Below are 19,665 nucleotides of genomic sequence, written 5' to 3' on the forward strand. Positions count from 1 at the left end.
GAAGTAGAGGGAGAGGAACAAGCAGACTCTGCAAGGAGCATAGAGCCCGACTCGGGGCTCGATCCCATGACCCTGAGATCATGACCTGAGCTGAAATCAAGAGTTGGTCATTGCCACTGTGCCATCCAGGTGCCTCCATACCCTACTTTTTGAGGGAAGTTTCCTTTAGGAAACCACTCTTCCTCTTTATTATTATTATTATTATTATTATTTTTAGATTTTATGAGAGAAAGAGAGAGAGCTCACATGAGTTCGGGGAGGAGCAGAGGGAGAAACAGACTCCTATTGAATAGGGAGCTTGATGCGGGGCTCAATCGTGATGTGAGCTGAAGTCAGATGCTCAACCGACTGAGCCACCCAGGCACCCCACCCTTCCCCATGTGTCATTCTTTCGTGTGGTTTGAGTGAGGTGGGCCAGTCCTTAGGTAGTTGTGTCCCTCAGCCCCCACTGGGCTTGGGTTAAAGAGGGCCTTATAAGCTCTGAGGGCCAATGGGAAGCAAGGAGACATCCGTGTCAGTGAGGGGAGGAAAGGGCATCTATTCTTAAAAAGAGGCATTCTTCTACCAGAAGAGAGCCTCCTCCATGCCCTCCCTCCTCCCCACCACTAAACACTTTGGAAAGAGTATTTAGGATGTGAAGTCAGGAACCAATGCTGCCATTCATAATTATAAGGGGAAAACCTGGGTGCCTGGAGATTGTTTAGATAGTGGGACAGAGAGCCCCCAGTTCTTAGGTGACATTGTTTGAGCCACTAGATCAAGCTTCACCTGAAGCCAAACACCCTCTAGGCTTTTCGGTTAAGCAAGTCAATAACTTCACTTTCCTGCTTAAACCCTTTTGACCAAAGGCTTTTTGTTTGGCTGCTTGCAGTGCAGAGGCCTCATTAATGCACAAGCTGAAGAGAAGGTCTCAGGTCAGTGGGTGGAACATGGGATGGGAGGGAAGGTGTCAGGACTTTGGAAACCCTGACACTTCGGTGTCCCTGAACCATTGTCAGCTACTGAGTCACACTTGCAATCTCTTTACAAGCTTCCATTGTTTTGTTTTCTCTCCTGCTTTATCGCTTCCCTGACTACAATTAGCATTCTAAAGTTGCTTACTCACTGAAAACGAGATGCTGCTGGAAAATAGGTTAGACTCCCTCTTTCCTTCTGTTACCCCTCAGGTGCCAAGGTCCCATCCTCATAAACCAGGGTCAAGGTTTCATGTAACAGCAGATCCTTGAGTCTCTCCCCACTCAGATCCACCTTCCACATGTGGCCCGGTGGGCTCTCAAAAATGCACATTCCTGCTTATAAAACACCAGGACTTCCCACCACCTGCAGGAAGAAATCGCAACCCCCTTGGCATGGTGCTTGTGGTCATCTATGTCTTCTAGATCCTGGGTCACTTTGCTATATCTGATATTGTCCCACGAGCCCCAACACCAACGGTTTGTCATTGAATGATTTGAATGTGCCACGTCCCTCCATGCCTCTGGGCCCGTGTTCTGCTTTCTACTCCGCATGGAGAGGTCATCAATCATGAGAGCTAATGTTCATAGGGCACTTTCCATGTAGCAGGCACTGCATGAAATGTGTGTATGGATTATCTCCTTTAATCCTTACAAATTCCCCATGAAGAGAGGCATCCCCCCCTCCCTCCCACAGGGTTGCCTCCTGGTCGTGCCCCAGGTATGGGGAAAGATGCTGGGAAAGCAGATACGGATTCTGCCTTGAGGTCAGCACTGGAGTTAGACAAAAATACGATTGTTCTGAGACTGGGAATTTGAACATGAATTGGGGAGATCCAGGTGAAGAATGGGGGTGCATGTGGTCATGAGGGTGGGAACGCCATCTCAGCTGACACTGAGGCTCCTCCTCCCTCAAGCAAGGGTCTCCCGGGCCTGATGGGATATGGGCCTTTCAGGCTTGGTGCTCCAGCCTCCATTATGCTCCGCACATCACAGCTAATAGCAGTGCCCGGACTTCCTGGACCCCGAAGGTGGGAAGTTCCATGATGTTCCTGCCAAGCAGCTGTGGGTATGAGGGATTATTTGCATCTCTTCTGGGGGTGGGAGCTTGTGTGATGTGTAGGCTGATCACTCCCCTCTAAGGTCTCCCAGAGACACCCACCCCACCCCCCAAGCCTGACCCTTTTCAGAAGGTTGGGAGAAACTCCCAATTCTCTATTCCTGCTGTTTCCACCTCACCCCCTCCAAGCCCTCCCCATCTCAGACTAGGCAGCATAACTCCCCTGAAAACTGTTTTCACCAAACAAAAGCCAGGAAGGGGAGGGAAGACTCCTGGGTGCTTGGCAACAGCAGCCTGGGGCTGGCTCACCCAGCAACACAGAGGACTCTGGAACAGAACCCACAGACACGGGGGCTCCCTCCCCTGCTGGGAGAACATCTGCAGCAGGAGGAGAAAGTGAGCAAGTGAATACTGCCCCCCCCTCCCCACACCCCCGTTTGTGATGACGGTTATCTGATTGAGGGCTGGCTCCAGTGTTCACTGCTTGAGCGTGAGCTACCCAAGCAAGGCAGGCTGCTTTCTTCACTTTGGCCCTCGCACAGGGCCTAGCACACAGTAGGGCTAGTAAGTGTTTGTGGGAGGGAAGGAGAGAGGAAAGAGAGGGATGAGGATGGAAGGGCAGGAGGGAGAGAGGCCCCGAGGGAGGAAGGAGAGAGGAAGGGAGGGAGGAAGGAGGAGGGGAGGGAAGAGGGAAGAGGGAGGGAGGAAGGCAGACAAACGGGCCTATGAGAGGTCCTGGGCTGGCTGAGCCTACGGGCTGCTAGTGGGCCTCTATCCCCGCCCCTTTTCTCAGAGCCCCGCCCACCAATCCCTGGCTTCTCTGTCCTACAGCTGAACGGGAGAAGACTGCTGCCTGGTGGGGACACCTTGGTACACCGCCCTCTCGCCCTCTCGGCTTCTCTGGTAAGAAGCTGAGTGGCTTAGGAGGAAGCACACAGACTTCAGAGTCTGGCAGGGCTGGGTTACCAGGAATTCCAGCCTAGTGACCTTGGGCAAGTTACTTATCCTCAGCGGCCGCCGCCGGGAGGCGCTCATTGTACCACAGGAACTGCTAGTAAGTTCACGTGCCTGGCAAATGGCAGGTGCTCCGGAAATGGTGCTATTACTGTTTACAGTGCATTTTAAACTTCGTTCATTCAACCTACACTAATGAGCACCCCCAGGCCCTCCCCTCCCAGAGCTGCTTCTCAAAGTCCCAAAGTCCCTTACATTCTGCTGGGCCAACAACAGAACACCTCCTGTGTTAAGCACTAGGGATCTGGGGATGAAGAAGCTAGAATCCTGTACAGTGAGGGGGTTTTTCCTTCTCACCTCTTTCTCTAATCCCCTTGGGCTCTAATGTCCCCTGGACTCAGTGACAATCTCTCTGGAAGGGGGCTCTTCTGGGAGCTCCTGCAGTCCTTGCCACCCCCTCCTGACAGTGGACGCTCATCACTCAGGGAGGCCAGAAAGGAGGGGAGAGGTCAAACTCTTTTCCTGGCCCCTCTCCCCTACAGTGAAAATTCCAGGCTCTTTGCTGCTGGTTGTTCCATGACACCTCTTTTGTACTTTAGCTTCTCCGGCTGAAAGACCAGTAGGAGGAAGGGAAATGCAGCCTCCCTGAGGAGGCCTCCTTTTTGGAAGAGCTTCCCAGGCCCAGAGAGGGGAGAAAGAAATTGGGCACCACTCCATTATTGCTGACACTGGGCCTCACCCCTCCTGCTCTTCCTCCTTCCCAGCACCCCATCCTCCCACTCCTCTCTTGGGAATATTTGAATCTCAAAAAAGGAATGTGGGGATCTGACAGAGGACTTAGATACAGAATATATAAAGAGCTCCTTTATCTATATATATAGGCAAAAACAAAAAAAACCCAAATCAGCAAATACATAAGCAAAAGACTTAGAGCAGCCACTTCACATAGGTGGGTGTCAAATGGCCAAGAAGCATGAAAAGAAGCTTGACCTCATTAGCCATCAAGGAAACTGAAGTGAGAACTAAATGCCACAGCAGAAATGAAAAAGACAGGAAATATCAAGTTTTGGTGAGGGTGTGGAGTAGCGGGAGCCCTACTGGGGAAAGAGTAAGCCTGTATAGTCCCTTTAGAAAACAACTTAGAAGTGTCACTAAAGATGACCACGCGTATATCTACCCCCTCGAAATCCTGAGCCTGGGCGTATACTTAACAGAAATTTGTTCATGAAACACAAAAAGTCAAAGACATTAATGTCCAACGTAGAGCTATTTGTAACCATGCAAGCTGGAAACTACCCAAACTACTCCGAGCAGTGAATGAATAAATACAGTATGGGGGAATGGGGGCAGCAGGGAGAATGAACCAGCTACTGCCCCCTGCAGCACCACGAATCTCACACACATAACCGTGCGTGAAAGAAGCCAGCTACGTAAGCGCGCATGTGCCTTCACGTGATTCTGTTAATTTCATCTTCGAAACCAAACAAACCTGAAATCTACCTATGGTGTTAGAATCCCGGGCAGTGGCGGCCTTTGGGAAGGAGAGAGGCACAAAGGGACTCAGGCGGGGCTGGACAACAGGTAACAGGCTGTGTTCACTTCAGGTAAGGATTCGAGCTATACGCCATTCCCTGTGTTTTGCTCCTTTCTGTTTGCATGTGTTCCACAGAAAAGAAGGCTACCGGACAAAGAGGTGGGTGGAGGAAAGAAGAATGCAAAGGCAACACTGGGGCCGAAGGCTAAGCAGCAGACTCAGGTGGAGGTGAGTGGCAATGGCAGTGAGATCATCCCCCCTCCTCCCCGCCCCTCAATCAGTAGCAGTGGGAGGGAGGGGAAGGGAGAGGAGGGCAGAGGGAGGAGTCACAGTGTGACTGACCTTTTGAGGAAGTGATAGAGCTTGAGCAGCCCCTCAGATTTGTCCTGCCTTGGGCTGCAATGGCCCGGGTCAGTCACCCCACTCTGGCAGGTCTGGCAAGGGGCATGTGGGTAGCCTCCACAGGCAGCCTGCCACTTGAGTAGAAACAATCTTATGGCCTGGAAAGGTTTTCCTGAGGCCCCTCAGCCCAGCACTCCTAGTCTGGTGAAATTCTCCCAGGGGCACTCAACCCTCACAGACCCACATGTCATTGCAGCCTGTGCCTCACTCCACACAGACGGAGAGGCCTGGAGGCACCACAGTGCCTTTGCAGCATCTCTCCATACCTCAGCAAAATCCTGCCCTCAGCCTGGACGCCCTCACCTCGGCCTCCCTTGGTGAAATCTGGCTAGCCTTTATGACTCTGTCACCTCTTTCAGGAAGCCCTCCTTAATCCTGTGCCTTTCCTAGGAAGAGTGGCCCTTACTCTTCTGAGCCCTCTCCAAGCACCCTAGCACTCAGCCTTTTATAAAACTCTCATTGCACTATTTGTTTATGTGCCCGTGTCTGCAATTGGCAGGAGCCGATCTGATGGGGAGAGGCCTTATCGATCCACTGCACAAATGGACCCTACCATTTGTTGCATTCCTCAACTGTGCCTGCATTTACATAATTCTAACAACCCTGAGAGGTGAGAGTGGCTACCTTTTAAAACAGGAGGAGCCCATGCCCACCCGCCATCACACAATCCTAAATATCAGAGTAAGGACCCAGATGGGAGTCAGTGTGAAGCCTTGGAATCCTCTGGAAATGGTGTTTAGGGAGGGAAGGGAAGGAAGGGGAAGGGGAGGGGAGTGAAGGGGAGTCGAGGGGAGGGGATAGAGAAAAAGAGGAGGACAGGAAGGAAAGAGGGAGGGCTCCTCTGCTCAGTCCCTACTGGCAGCCTCTTCCAACAAGCAAAGGCACCTAATGGGTGGGAGGGGCAGCTCTCTCCCTCCACCAGGCCTGCCTGGCACTCTGTTCCCAGAAGCTTCTCATCCTGGCCAGGGAAAAATGCAGTTGTCAAATCAAAGCCTTTCTGTAGAGGAAGGTCCCTGGGCCAGGGCTGGAGCAGGAGCAGGAGCAGGAGCAGGGTTAGCTCACAGTTTTAATCCTGATGTTTGCCTTCTTTATTCCACCCCCCAGTGCTCCCTTTCAAGAACTGCCTCGGGGTTCATGTTGCAGCATCAGACAAGAATGGAAGTCACAGCTGGGGTTAGCAGTGGGAGCCTGTAAAGCGTGAGTCCCCGGGGGGCACAGGGCATACAGAATCCTGCACTGAGCCCAGAGCACAACCAGGGGGCCTGGGCCTCATGCTTGGATGGGGAGCAGCAGACAGATGTGTGGGCCTCAGGTGCAGACACACAGAGATGGCCACGCAGATGTGCCTGAGAGCACACAGAAGCTCACATGCACTGGTCGTTTGCACACATGGCTCCGGCGTGCATCCAGAGAGCAGCCTCTCGTGCACATATGAGCAGGTGTGCACACACATGGCTGGCATGTCAACAGGCACGCCCAAACACACAAACACCCCAGAGACATACCCAGACATTTCTGGCAAAGAACATCCTTTTGTCCTCAGCTTCTTGCCACTGAGAGTCTACTGGTTCCATCTCTGAATGTCTCACCTGACTGTCCCTCTTCCCAACCTACCACAGCCCCTGTTCCCTTGAGCCCCCACTGGGCCACTGGACAACGGCAATGGTGTCCCCGCTGGGACCCCGCCCCTCATCCTGGTGCACTCTTTGGCTCATTGGACACACAGTAGCAGGGGTCATCTGGGTAATCAGGCAGATCTGATGGCATCACTTCCCTGCTTTAAAACCCATCCGAGGCCTCCCCTTTCCCACCAGACGTAGCTCAGATCACCTGCATCACACATAAGGCCCATGGCGATCTGGCTTCCACTCCAGGTGTGAGCTGGCATGGAGCGCCGTGCCCTGGGTGCCGCAGCTGTGGGACTCCCTCAGGAAGTTGCCCCGCATGCCTCACAGGGCTCACTTTTGCTCACACCCCGCGAGAAATGCCCTCTTCCCTACTGCCCTGGGTTCGGGTGCTACTTGGCCACCCTCCCAGGCCCAGGTCAGTCACGTCTCTCCACTTCACCCTGACACTGAAGGCTCCGCTGTCCTGCCCCACTATTTCACAGGCCCTTCGTTGGCCTCTCCGGTGTCACTGTCCTCTGTGTGCGACAGCTTCTCCCACAGAACTCCAAGCGGGCTGGTACACAGACCCAAAGGTACTGGTGCTCAGCGAGTTTCTGGGTGTGAGTGAGTGAATGAATTTGGCCTGTGGGCCATCCGATTGCCCCAGGTGATCTGGCCTGGCTAGGTGAGCAAGCTCGGCTTGTGCATGCGTGGTGACTTCTTGAGCTCCGCCCCCACACCACTGAACGGGGCTGCTGAGGGCTCCCCACAGTTGATGGTGCTGGCTCTCAGGATGTATGGAGAGAAGTAGGCTGAGTGGCTAACGCGGGGTGGGCGCTCCATAAATAATAGCCAAGCTTGCTGTTGCCAATTTCTATTTTTATTTCCACCGAGGCCTTCCCATTACTGTTTTCTGATTGTCATCCCCCTCACCACCCCTTCAGCTGAGTGCTGGGCTCCCAGAATGGACTCACTTGACAATTCACCACAGGACGGGTGGACGATGTGGCTTCTTGGGATCTGTGTGCAGTCTGAGACTTCGGAGCCCTGTACTGTACTGCCTCCTCCCAGCCAGCCTCCCGGGAAACTGGAAGCTGAGAGCTGCCTGGGGTCCGGGTTCTCCTCCCACCCCCAAGCTGAGCAGCTGCTCTGTTCCAAGTCCTGAGCCGAGCTGGGACCTGGGGGAGGGAAGTGGGGACAGCTGGGCCTTTTCACCTCCTAGCAGCTGCAGGCGCCCCCCAGGATGCTGCACATGTGGCTAGGGTTCCCATAGCAACCTGTGTGGGGACCTGACCTGATGTGGCCACTTCACTCCATCTCCTCCCGGACTTGCGAGAGAGGTCAGGGAGAGCACTGGAGGGATGAGGCTGCTGGGCACTTTGACAGGCACACACTCCCATCTGGTGAGGACCAGGCTGTTATTATCCTCATTCCGCTGGCTAGGAAATTGAGGCCCAAAGACATGGGCTTCCAGCCCTAGTCCCTCCAGGCACAACCAAGAGCACTGGTCTGCAGCCATATCTGTTTGTACTGGGGCAGCTAGCGACGGTCAGCACCAGGCACAATCTCTGGCTGCATGCAACCCAAGCCAAGCCCCAGGGTCGTAAACAAGAAAGGGCATACGGAAGGACGGTAGAACAGCTCCAGGAAGAAAGGACAGGTGAGACGCATGACTGGAAAGGACAGGGACAGGGCAGCTTCAAGGGCCTTGGAGCAGGAATGAATGGACAACGATCTCATCAGAGTCAATAAACTTCGGTTTTGAAGTCTTCCTGTCTCTCCATGTGGGGCTCAGGCTCAGGAGGACCTGGGGCCAGTGCCACCTGTTGACTGGGGTGAGCAGAGCTGTGGTTGACACTCCTACCAAGCCTGCATCTAATGGGGGAGGGAGTGGTCTCCAAAGAAAATTTGGGATATTGTTTCTAGAAGAAAAGGGAATAAATGTTAGGCATGCCCAACTCGAGCTCTCCTGAGCACCGTGCTGCAATGGGTACATGAGGTGGGAGATTTTCTATGGGGAATGTGAAGGGAAATGTAGATGCACAGTGGGGGTGTTTCCTGGTAATGCGAGAGCCAGCAGTGGTGGGGAAATGGATACCCAGAAGAAAGAAGGGGTGGTAAGGTGGTCACATGTCAATTTTCATGGAACAAAATGCACCCATGTTCATGCTGTTAACTGACCTTCCTTCTGCATCCCAACACAGACATAGACACACATTTCTTTCCTTTTTAGATTTTTACCCAATACTTAATTCCCAGGATCACAGAGATTAGCCTTGGTTGGTAGAAAGAGCCCTGGTCACTTTCAAACATTCTCTAAGATTTACTTACTACATTCACTGTTTATTACCTGCCTTTCCTGTCCCTTCTAGAATGGAAGATCCAAGAGGGCAGAGATTCTCTCCTGTTTGTTCACAGCTGTATGACTCATGCCTAAGAGTGCCTGGCATGTAGTAGGTGCTCAATAGACATTTGCTGAATGAGTGAACCAAACACTCTGATAGGCATTTGGGATACAAGAGTGAACTAAAAGAAGGAGCCTGATCTCATGGAGGAGCTATATAGCCTAGTGAGACAAAAAAATAGCAAAAGAACAAAATGAAAATTATACAATTCAAAGAAAGTGATTTTTAAAAAAGAACTAAGATGGTAGGAAATTACTTAAGATATGGCAGTCACAGGACAGAAGTCCTCTCTTAAGCAGCAGAGATTTAAACAAAGATCTAAAGGGTAGAAAGGGGCTGACCATGAAAAATGTGAAGGCAAATTCTTCCAAGAAGTGGAAAGAGCATGTGCAAAGGCCCTGAGGCTTTTGTCTGTTGGGGGAACTGGAATGACAAGATATAGCTACTGGCTAGAGCTCAGTAGCCAAGGACCAGAGGATACAGGTTGAGAATGGAGAGTGTCAGCCCCCACCCCCACAACCCACAGGGCCTTGTAAGCCATGGGATGGGGACTGGATTGCATTCTGGGTAAAGTGGGAAGCTGTTAAAAGGTTTCGAACATTAGTGCTTGACCCCTTTCATGATTCACCCTGATCACTCTGCTCTGGCTGCCAGGCAGAGAATGCACTAAATCAGGGCACAGTAGACCAGTCAGTAGGCAATTGTGGCAGTCCAGACAGAGCACGGGTGGCCAAAGTCAGGAGACAAGGGGACACCTTCATGCTACCTCTCAGTTAAGTCAGGTGATACAGTCAGGTTGAATGATATCACCGTCTGAGGGCTATAAAGGTACCCCCCCCCCCATTTCCAGTCTACTCCCAGTCCGTGGGTGATGGATGGACACACTGATGATCTGGCTGGGCCTTGCGCCTAAGTGACAGGTGACAGATGGGGTTGGAACAGAATGCTCTGAGCCATGTGGCCGAGGCACTGCTAAGAGGAGGACTTTGGAGCCAGGAGTTAATTTAAAGAAAGGAGTGGGGGAGCTCAATATCGCTTCCTCCACTGTTCAATTAGTGGAGAGGGCTGTAGGGAGCTGGAGTTTTAAAGATGCCCTTAATCATCTTCTGTCCGCCTGGCAGTGTGCGGGAGTGTGGCAGGGATAATTGTACCTACCCATTAACAAATGCAATTACGGCTCTGGGGCCTCCAGCACCCCCTTCCCCAATTAAACAGCCGATGAGGGGGCCATGGGGGAGGCCTTTGAGATGAATCACTTGACGCTGAAAACATGGAGGCCTGAAGTCTGGACAGAGAGGCGATTAGAGTCAATAAAATCATGATGGGAAAAGAGAGGCTCCTATCCACTCCCAGCCTGCTCCAGCCTGAGGCCCTCCAGGCAGCTGGAGAGCTATTCTTTAGGACAAATTGGAAGTTCTGCTTTACACATAGGAAAGCCAATACTTGGAACCTACTGACCAGTGCCTCCAGCCAGCTGCTTCCTCTCACAGAATGTCTAGATGCCTGTGAACTCCTTGGTAATTGCGGTAAGAAACAGGGCTGTCCGGTGTGCGGGTGGGGAGGGTGTGAGGAGGGCGTGCTCCCATCCTGTGAAGGGGAGGGGTGGCAGGAAAGGAACCTCCTTCCTTGGACAGCTCCAGTAGGCCAGGCCTGTGCTCCCTCCTTCTCTAGGACCCATATCCTTTCTTTGAATCCAAATCCCAACAGCTTCAGAGGAGGGACATGGTCTCCCTTCTAGAGGCTGGAATAGAAGCTTGGGGAATCCAAATGCTAGGGAGAGAGCTGGGATTCGAACACTGGCCTATCTGACTGTCAGGTCTTCCCTCACTCTGCTGTGCGGAGTGGACTCTTTGAGATCATCACTGTCAAGATCTTGCCCCCATGTCCCAGGGTGAGGGGTGGGCTCAGGGGAACATTTCAAATGTTATTCCCAACTCTCCCTCCTGTATCTGTATCTCGAAACTTCAGAAAGGAGCCACTGTGGTTTCCGACTTGGCCTGAGGTGGGACTTGACAGGTGGGTGAGTTCCGAGGTACCGAGCACCAGGGTCCTCTCCCCTCCTACCTGCCCTGCCTCTCCTGGTCGCTTAATGTGTCTCATCTGTTACAAATGCTAGGAATCATTACGCATGCGCTGATTATCACTTTCACTTAGCATCCCCACAGAAGCTCCGGGGGTTAGAGTGCATAATTGGAGAGCCGCATAATTCATTTGCGAAGAGGAGACCCAGTTCTACCAGCACATCGCAGAGTGCACAGTCCCCGTGCAGAGGTCCCAACAAGGGCCAGGAGACCTGGCCACAACCTGACGCCTGCCCCGGGGACACAGTCACCCCAGGCTAGACTTGAAGCTAACTCTGCTTCCCCACCAAGGGAGCCCAGGGGATGAGTCATGTTTCCTAGTCCCCAAGTCCCCCATCTTATTGCCCTGGGAACCCTGTTTTAGGTTTCTGGCTTGATTCTGGTTTTTTTTTTGTTGTTGTTGTTTGTTTGTTTGTTTGTTTTTGTTTTCCCTCTGTGGCTTCACTGAGGCGTCGGTTCTAGAGAGTGACAAAAGCTGTGGGTTAAAATTGTATTAACAGGGGAGGCACCTGCCAGTCACTCCTCCTTTCGAGGCCCTCCTGAACTAATACCATAACGTGTCGCTTCCTGTGGCCTAGATTTTTCCTGAGCTGGGAACTCTCCCATGTCTGCCTTATCCACTCCAGACCCTTTAAAAGCCCCAGTGAGATGGGGAGGCAGGGGAACAAGGGATGAGCCATGGTTGCTTGGCCTGGAGGAGAAACCGGAGGCCTGGCCTCTAAAGCACCCAGGGCCGACTTTGCTGCCTGACTTGTGCCATCCCCTCAACTCCCAGGACATGACTGGGAGTTGAGAATAAAGCAGTCGCGTTCTCTCTCCTTGCCTCACCCAACATTTACCAAATGTCTGCTGTGAGTCTGACCCAGGTCCAGGGGCTGGGGACCAAGTGGTAAATAAACCTGTCCCCTGTCCATAGGAGAGACGCTCAGTAGAAGCAGGGGCAAAGACCTCCTTCTGGGAGCACGGAGGAGGGATCACTGATTCTGCTCGGGGAAGCAAGAATTGGCCTTCAGTCACAAGGCTGGCTGAGGCAGGGGGGGCACAGGCTTTCCAGGAAGAGGGTAAGCCTGAGCCAAGGCAAGAAAGGCACAACAGACATGGCAGGGGTGGTACCACCTGACCCCTGCTGTCTCCACAGCCCCTGAACCATCCGAGTGCCATAGAGCCAGCCCCAAAGTGGAGGAAAGGCACAGGCCTCCCAGATGGCAGCCCCTGAGTTGGGTGGGAGCACCAAGGGGCTCAGGGGCATGCCCCCTCCTCCTGCTCCAGATAAGTTGGAATGGAGGCAGGGAGGCTGCAGACATCTGCCCTGGGGCCAGACTCCAGACTCAGGGAGACCCCTCGGCCCACATACCTTGCATGTCAACCTACCTAGGGAACAACCTGGCCACAATTTCCCTTCACGGAGTGAACACAGCATGCGCATATACACCCCCCCCCCGCCCCTCTGCCCAGGGCTGTGGTCCTGGCCGCCCCGGATCCCCTTACCACCATCCTGTCTCCCCTTCCATGAGCAGGTGCCCCTTCACACCAAGCTGAGCATCACCCGATGCTCGATCGGGTGCCGGATGCCCAGCAGATGGCGGGAAGAGCGATGGCTCCGAGGGGGATGAGCCACAAGGTCACAGCTGACACATGAGGGCTGGACTGCAAGGCAGTGAAAGATTAATGGTTTCCTCCTTGTCTTGGTGCTCAGTGGAGGCCCTTTCCCCCCCAGCCACCCATGCGTGGTTCAGTCTGGGGCTGAGCAGCTGCCTTCCTCAGGTTAGCCTCCCTGCACCCACCTGCACCTTTTCCTTCTCTGCCCTGGCTTTTCATTTCCTGAACTGGACACCTTCTTCCCTCTTCCTTCCCCTCTGCTGGGTCTTCTCTTTCCTTTGCTCCCGGGTGGGAGAGGGGGAGGACGGAGGTCAGGAGGCACATGGAGGACATGGGTGTGGGGAGAGACCACAGAGGTGCCCAGCATTTGGACCTGACCTGCAGAGCCAAGCCAGGGTAAGCTCCTGTTAGATAAAAACGACTTCACAGAATGCCAGCCTCAGACAAGTTTACTCTGAGACCAAGATGTAATGAGACAAAGAAATTTTGTTCAGACTTGGACAAAACAGGATCACTCCCCCACCCACCAAGTCCGAGATAGCCCCTCTCTTGGCCATGAGGAGTGACTGCTACTCCTTTACCAGTTTCAGCTTAGTCTTTATTGCAGTCTTCCCTCCCCCTGGAAGAGATTTATGGAGTTACTCCTAGCACTGCCCCCACTTTCTGAAGCGATCCAATGTAGAGCAACCCCCACTTCCCAAGACCCTGCAAAGCCCAAGTGCATTCTCTTGTTTAACTGCAGATGTGATCCTGGTGGCCCTTTGGCTGAAGAACATTGGCAGAATTGGAGGTCCCACTGAGACTGAGCTGACACCTTCACTGCCTTGGACCAGGGCCCTCACTCAACTCAGTAACTGTGCGCACATCGTTTAGGGGGTGGGCACTAGGTCCTGGCGTTTTGTTTTGTTTTTTTTTTTTTTTTAAAGCTCCCTAGGTGATTAGAATGTGCATCCTGGCTTTTGAGGGATGGGGTGACAAGCCATTTCAGGAGGTCACAGAGGGGTCGGAAGGGCAGCGCCTGTAAAGCAGTGACCTTGGTCCCTGCCTGTGGTATTCAGTTAGTGTGAACTGTCATTTCTTTTTTGCTGTGCCTTCTTCATTTTGCTGTCCCTATCAATAAACATCGGTTGGATGAGCATCATTGTTGCTGATGGGAAGATGCGAATCACATGAAATATAATATATCTCAAATCATGATGCCATCTTTCTCCCCAAGACATCTTTCCCTTTGACTTGGTGGTCTCCCAGTCACCGAGGGTGGAGTCTGGAGTTGGAGGCTCAGACTGATCCCAATGCCCTGTCCCCGCTCTCCACACAGGCTCTCTTGGCACCCCTTCCCTTCTGATTTCCCTGACACCCCTGTTTCAGACCCCCAAAGACCCCCATGGTGCCTTGGGCACTCGGGCTTCCCTCCGGTTATCTCTACGCAGTTTATAATGTCTATGACAGCTCTTTCTGGAACTTGGCCTGACCGTGACACCCTCAGCTCAGACACCCTGCACAGATCCTCACCTTCTCCTAATGAAATTATCTCAACATTCAAGGCCTTCCATAAGCCAGCCACAGCTCACACAGATCACGTGCAAGTGTTCTTCTCATTAGCCCCATGGACATTCTCCATGACTTCAAGTCATTGTGCTTTGCTTATGCTGATCCTGCTGCCTAGAACACCCTCTCACCATTATAGCTATATAAATCCCACTTTTTCAAATTCCAGCTCAAAGGCTACTTCCTTCATCCCCACTCACCCCAGCCAAAAGAGACTCCTACCCCTTTTTATTCTCCTAAAACCATCTTCCCTTATGACTCTTTATCAAACCCTGATCTGAATTATGACCCTTTTTGTTCACCCTCCATCTGTTTGTCACAGGAAGCACTTCAGACAAGAGGGTAAGAACCCAGACTTTGCCATCAGGAAATCCTGGAATGACCATTCTGCTCCCTCCTACTGCTAGTTCGGTGACTTTGAGCAAGTTTCTTAACTCCTTTAAGCCTCAGTTTCCTCACATGCGTAACAGGGGGAACCTCATAGTATGGTAAAGATTAAATGAGATCGGTATCCATTTCGAATGCCTCACGTGGAACCTGGCAGAAACCATCATTATTATAATAACAATGTTAGAATTACTAGGACGAAATCCAGAGCAGGGTCTCACATCTCCTGTATGCACACAGGTTACCCAGGGCTCTTGCTATAATCCACCTGTGACTCAGGAGGTTTTGGTGGGGTGGGGTGGCGCCGAGCTTCTGCATTTCTAACGAGCTCCCAGGTGGTGTGTGGATTCCACTGGTCCAGGGAGACACCTCAGGTAGTAAAGTCCTAGAGGGCGGGGCTTGTGTCTCATAAACAGTATCTCTTTCACAGAATCTAGCATGGTTTTCTACACAGAATAGGGGCACCATAATTTTTAAAAAATGAATATATCCTCATGGCGGTGTAGGAATGATATTGTACATAGCCTTCCTTACTCAGAAGATTACACACACACACCCCACACCAGCTAATCTAACCTTGTGTAGGACTGAGATTTCCCAGGGGCCCCACTGCTGTGTTTCAGAAATCAGTGCTCTGAGATGGAACCGGCTGTGCACTAACCTTATAGCCCTGATTAATTCCCTCCCTTTGTTTGCCTCATTATCGTGATTAGGTTCTGCCCGTAGCATAGCAACGGCTAATTGTGGGCTGGTTGCAGAGTGCATAATTCCCGCTATTAAAATTTTATCGAGGCTTAATTGTGCTCCTTTTTGCAGCAGCAAAGCTTCAAAGTTTCAGAAAAGAGGGGATGTGGTTAGTGGGAGCTGATGATTTTTTAATCTTAGCAAGCTCTGGAAAGCCCTGCTCTGCAATGTCATTGACCTTGAGATGGTTTCCCGTGGCCAGAAAGAAGCCCATCATTTATTTATTAACCCTCCAGAAGGTCTGCAAACAATCGCCTGTGGCCAGGCAGAAAGCATATTATGGGTCAAATGCCATTACAAAAAGCCCCAAAGGGCAGGCCCACCAAACAGTTTGGCAGTGTGGGCATCTGGGCAAGAGAGCCGCCCTCTACAGCAGGAGAGGGGGCTGTGTGCAGACGGGGGCATCGCTTGGCAGGTGCCCCGAACCACTCAGTGACCCTCCAAAACCAGTGGGCTTTGAAAGTGGTTTTCTAGGAACTGGGGTGCCAAATTGCGCCAACCTGTGCTTAGTGGTGGGTAGAAAGAAATGAACCCATCAGCAGGTACTTTCTCCAAATGGTTTCGGAGTGTAAGTGATCACTGGCATCACCCAGGGAGCCTGTTAGAGCAGCACGCGACCTACTGATTTGGAGTGGGGGCAGGGAGAGCTGGGAACCCGCCCTCAGGTGGTACTGACGCTGACCTGCGGCCATGCAGGACTCTGGAAAATATCTAAAAAGTCAGCAGAACCAACTGTCCTTGGGGAAAGGTCCACTTACTCTGCTTGGCTCAAACTGGAACCACGAGGCCAATTGGGGGTGCTGCAGCAGGGGAATGGTTCTAATCAGTGATTCCCCAACTGCAGCATGCATCAGAATGACCTGGAAGGCTTGTTAAAACATAGACTGCTCAGCCCTGCCCCCTCAGAGTGCCTGATCCATTAGGATCAGGGGTGAGGCTGGAGATTGCATTATTAAAAAGCTGTGAGAAGAGGCACCTGGGTGGCTCAGTGGTTTAAAGCCTCTGCCTTCCACTCAGGTCATGACCTCAAGGTCTTAGGATCTAGCCCCACATCGGGCTCTCCGCTCAGCAGAGAGCCCTTCTGCCTGCCTCTCTGCCTACTTGTGATCTCTGTCAAATAAATAAAATCTTTAAAAAAAGAAAAAAAAAGCTGTGAGAAGGTAAGTCTGGGTGATGATCTTCCAAGGACCACACTTTGAGAACCACTGCCTTCAGTGATTCTCCAAATTTGGACCAAACATGTCTCTTTGAAAGAGACTTAGTTGTGTTTCTTGGTCCTCACATTATAGAATAATGCTTTGTATAGAGAGCCTGTCCTCGTGTTGTGGACATCTATCTGTAATCCAGAAACAGTAATATGGGTAATCAAGCTTTGACCAGAGACATTATGAAGGAGTGGAAGCCAGGGGTCCTGAATTTAAACACAATTTAAACCAGATGAATCCACTACCACTATTAAGTGGTATTAAGGAGGTGGGTTTTTTTCTTTTTTTTTGTTTTGTTTTATTTTGTTTTGGCATTGCTTAAACAATAGGCAAGATGCTGTTTCATGGGCTGTCCTCAAGCTGGGAAAGCCTTCAGACAAACCACAACAATGGAATTACGGTGAGTGAGTGGAAATGAACAGTGAGCACATTTTATAGAGAGGAGATAAATTGATTGGTGGGGGGAGGTATGGGGAAAGAGAGAAAATTCAGAATTAGTTTCAAGCAGGGGTGGCAATTCAAAAACCCTCAGAGGCCAGAGGGTTGATAGCAATGGGTGAGGCAGCAAAGGCAAGTTAGAATCTGTGGTCCCAATGTGAGCGATACCACTATGGAGTGTTAGGGACCCTGGTGTGCTGGAAAGCCTTGGTCCTTCTAAAAGGGAAGCGTCAAGGGCACTTGCCTCTTGTTGCCATGGAAGCCTGTGAACCCAGAAATTGCTTGCTCTTTCCAATTTTCAGGGGAAGCTGGGAATCTGAATTCTAAGATGAATTTTTTTTTAATTGAAGTATAGTTGACCTATAATGTTCGTTTCAGGTTTACGATGTAGTGATCCAACACTTCTATACATCACAAAATGCTCACCACAGTGACTATAGTTACCATCTGTCATCTTATGATGTTATTTATACAATATTATTGTCTGTGTTTCCTGTGATGTACTTCTTATCTCTGTGACTCATTTGTCTTATAACTGGAAAATTTGTACCTCTTAAACCCCTTTACATAGTTTGCATGTCCCCCCTCCCCCACCTCTCCCCTCTGACAACCACCAGGTTTTTCCTCTGTATATATTTGCTTTTTGGTATGTTGGAAATTTCCCTATATATTTTTTTTTAAGATTTAGTATTTGAGGGGCAGCAGAGGAAGAGGGAGAGAGAGACTCTCCAGCAGACCCAGATGAGCATGGAGCCCAACTTGAGGCTTGATCCTATGACCCTGAGATCATGACTTGAGCAGAGATCAGTCAGATACTTAACCAACTGAGTCAGACATCCCTGAAATTTCCCCACTTTTAAAAACTGAGCTTCAATCAAAATCTGACTGTAGGCTATCAGTTTATAACCCTAAAGAGCTCAGGTCCTAATTCCTAGGTTCTAAGTCACTGGGATGCTTCTGTAGGAACCTGGCACATTTTTTGCTTTTTTGGGGTGAGGGTTAGTTGTCAGGAGAGGAAAAGGAAAAGAGGTAGGAAGGAGATAAGGGTAGAATTATAAAAAGCACTAAAAAGAAGGAATCTACTATTTAGAGGGGACGTGGCAGTTAATATTATCTCGTGTTCTATGTAAAGAATATATTCCTTCTACAACATTCCTGGTGTGGTAGACTGTTAATTTGGTGGGTGACTGGTGGCACAGTGACTCTGGGCTTGGCCAGTGGGTCGTTAGCAAGCATGATGCAAGCAAAGCCTTGATAAATCCTTATACATTGGAATGTTCTCCTTGGGATCCAGCTGCCATATAGAAAGACATATGGAAAGACTAGTGAGAGAGAAAGGAGCCCCTGGCTTTTACCTGCGCCTGCCAAGATGCCAAGCACGTGAGTGAAGCCATCTTGGATTTTCTGATTATAACTGCATGAGACCCCAAGAGAAGCCAGCTGAAGAATCATCCACCTCATTATTCTGTGAGAAAAAAATCAAATGGTGGTTGTTATAAGCCTCCAAGTTTTGTAGTACTTTGTTATACGGTGAAAATTAATGGAAGCACCTCATAAGTAGTTGGTCTATGAATTAGATAGGATTCCGTGGTATAACAAAAAAATATATTTGGTCTTTTTCCCTGGTGCCTGGCACAGTTCCTAAAACCCTTGGGATCTCTTGAATGAGAACATGTTTTGTATGCTAATGAGATTACTGGTGGCTGCCCCCAACCCAGCCAGCTTTGAGCTGGTCCCAGAAAGACCAAAGCATGATGAGAGGGTTGGAACTTTGAGTCCCATCACACCTCCAGGTTGGGGAGGGGACTGGAGATTGAGTTCAGTCATGAATGGTCATTCATTTCAATCATGTCTAGGATTTAAATCTCCATTAAAAACCTCTAAACAACAGGTTCAGGAGCTTCTGGGTCGAACACATGGGTGTGCTGACAGGATTGTGCCTGGAAAGAGACTGGGAGTTCCCAACGCACCCCCAGACCTTACCCTATGCCTTTCTTCCATTTGGTGTTCCTGAGTTAAATACTTTTTTTTTTTTTTTTTTTAGATTTTATTTGACAGAGAGCACAAGCAGGGGAAGCAGTAGGAAGAGGGAGAAGCAAGCTCCCCACTGAGCAGGGAGCCCAACCAGGGGCTGGATCCCAGGACCCCAAGATCTTGACCTGAGCCACCCAGTTGCCCCCTGAGTTCTATTTTTTAATAATAAACCAATAAACACAAGTAAAGTGCTTTCTTGAGTTCTATGAGCAGTTCTAGCAAATTGTCAGACCTGAGGAAGGGGTAGGGGAATCCCCCACAGACAGCTGGTTGATGAGAAGTGTGGATGCTTCAGGACTCCTGGCCAGCATTTGAAGGGGAGGCAGTCTGGTGTGACAGAGCCTCGAACCTATGGTGTCTACTGCTAATTCTAGATAGAGAGTGTCAGAATCGAATTGAGTTGTTGGACACCCAGTGAGGATTTGAGAACTGTAGAGACCGTGGTTGGCTGGAAGGAATAGCACATCTGATAAACAGTGACTTAAATAAGAGGTTTATCATTCTGATGTAACAAGAAGTCAACCTCTGTTTCTTTTCTTTTCTTTTCTTTTCTTTTTTTTTTAAGATTTTCTTTATTTATTCATGAGAGAGAGAGGTGCACAAAGGGAGAGAAGCAGGAACTGATCCCAGGACCCTGGGATCATGACCTGAGCTGAAGGCAGACCCTTAATCAACTGAACCATCCAGGTGCCCATCAACCTTGGTTTCAATGAT

At 50.7% G+C, this 19,665-nt stretch overlaps 1 long non-coding RNA gene across 1 annotated transcript; it reads left to right on the plus strand.

Annotated features, from left to right (window-relative positions):
• The first annotated feature begins 2,363 nt into the window (after positions 1 to 2,363).
• Positions 2,364 to 13,695, plus strand: LOC131835234 (uncharacterized). The gene is made up of 4 exons (XR_009355116.1): positions 2,364 to 2,409; positions 2,845 to 2,916; positions 4,637 to 4,729; positions 13,338 to 13,695. It is a non-coding gene; the product is annotated as an uncharacterized LOC131835234 (long non-coding RNA).
• The last annotated feature ends 5,970 nt before the right edge of the window (positions 13,696 to 19,665 follow it).

The sequence above is a fragment of the Mustela lutreola genome, chromosome 7 (genome assembly GCF_030435805.1).
Source record: "Mustela lutreola isolate mMusLut2 chromosome 7, mMusLut2.pri, whole genome shotgun sequence".
Lineage (NCBI taxonomy): Eukaryota > Metazoa > Chordata > Mammalia > Carnivora > Mustelidae > Mustela > Mustela lutreola.